Genomic DNA, 1,614 nt, shown 5'->3' with positions numbered 1-1,614 from the left:
AAAAGCCCAGAATCTAAATGGAGTTTGTTTTTTTTTTTTTTTTTTAAAGATTTTATTTATTTATTTGAGAAAGAAAATGAGAGACAGAGAGCATGAGAGGGAGGAGGGTCAGAGGGAGAAGCAGACTCCCCGCCGAGCAGGGAGCCCGATGTGGGACTCGATCCCGGGACTCCAGGATCATGACCTGAGCCGAAGGCAGTCGCTTAACCAACTGAGCCACCCAGGCGCCCCTGGAGTTTGTAATAACCAACCCCATAAGGGCTGGGTTTTTGTTTTCTCCCTGCACCCCACTGCTATATTCCCAGCACCACCCACAGTGCCTGGCACACAGTAGCTGCTTAATATTTATTGAATGAAATAAAAGTAATACTTTTTCTTACATTTTGAAAATATTTTCTGTACAGTTATTCCTTGATCCCCACAATGGACAGAATAGATACCAGAGTCCTCATTTTACAGAAGATGAAGCTGAGTTCAGAGAGACTGGGTGACTTACCAGGTCACACAGCTAATGAGAAGTGTTAGAAGCTCTCTCCATGAAATTCTCCCCTCCCAGCTGATGGTGATGAGGGGGAACATTAAGTGGGAAGATGCAAATATGAATGAAGAATAAACTATCAGACTTCAGCTCAAGTAAGCTGATAAGGGTAAGAAATTCTAGCATTTCGCTGGAGGAGGATATTGGAGGCTCAAAAATTCCAGCGGATACACAAATCTCTCTATCTCTGGACTCTGAACTTTACTTAGTCATCAGTTCAAGCAGCCATTGCTTGCCTGCTTTACTGGTAATAGTAACATCTCCTTATTGCATATCATTAAATGCTAAACGCTTTGCGCATCTTATTCTATCACCTCTCTCCTGGACCACTGCAATAGCCTTCTGTAGTCTCCCTCCAATCTGTTTTCTGCATTATTGTCAGACTGATCATTTAAAACTGCCCCAAGTCTTGGAGGCCTGGGTGGCTCAGTCAGTTAAGCATCTTACTCTTGATTTCAGCTCAGGGTCATGTGATGGAGCCCCCCCCACCCCCAGTCTGGGCTCTGCACTCAGTGGGGAGTCTGCTTCCTCCTTCTCCCTCTCCCTCTGCCCCTCCCCCCACCTCTAAAATAAATAAATAAATCTTTAAAAAAATAAAACTGCCAAGTCTGATCATTTTGTCTCTCTGATTAAAATCCCTAAAAGCCTCCCCACTGTGCTCTGTCAAGGTTCTGCCTCGTCTAGCCCCCACTTTCCTCTCCATTCATTACATTGAAGAAATATTTATTGAGGGCCAACCACCTGTCAGACGCTATTTTGGGCATTGGGGGATGCAGCAGTAAATCAAACAAGGCCCTTGCTTTCATGGAGTTTATAATAAAAAAGTAGATAAGTAAACAAACAAGATAATTACAGACAATTCAAAGTGCTAAGATGGGGGTGCCTGGGTGGCTCAGTCGGTTAAGGGTCTGCCTTCGGCTCAGGTCATGATCCCAGGGTCCCGGGATCAAGTCCCACATCAGGCTCCCAGCTCCGTGGGGAGTCTGCTTCTCCCTCTCCTTCTGGGGCTACCCTCTCTGTCTGTCAAATAAATAAATAAAATCCTTAAAAGAAAGAAAGAGCTAAGATGGAAATAA

The sequence above is a fragment of the Leptonychotes weddellii genome, chromosome 16 (assembly GCF_054177405.1).
Source record: "Leptonychotes weddellii isolate Sample4059 chromosome 16, ASM5417740v2, whole genome shotgun sequence".
Lineage (NCBI taxonomy): Eukaryota > Metazoa > Chordata > Mammalia > Carnivora > Phocidae > Leptonychotes > Leptonychotes weddellii.
Note: the sequence above shows the minus strand (reverse complement) of the source record.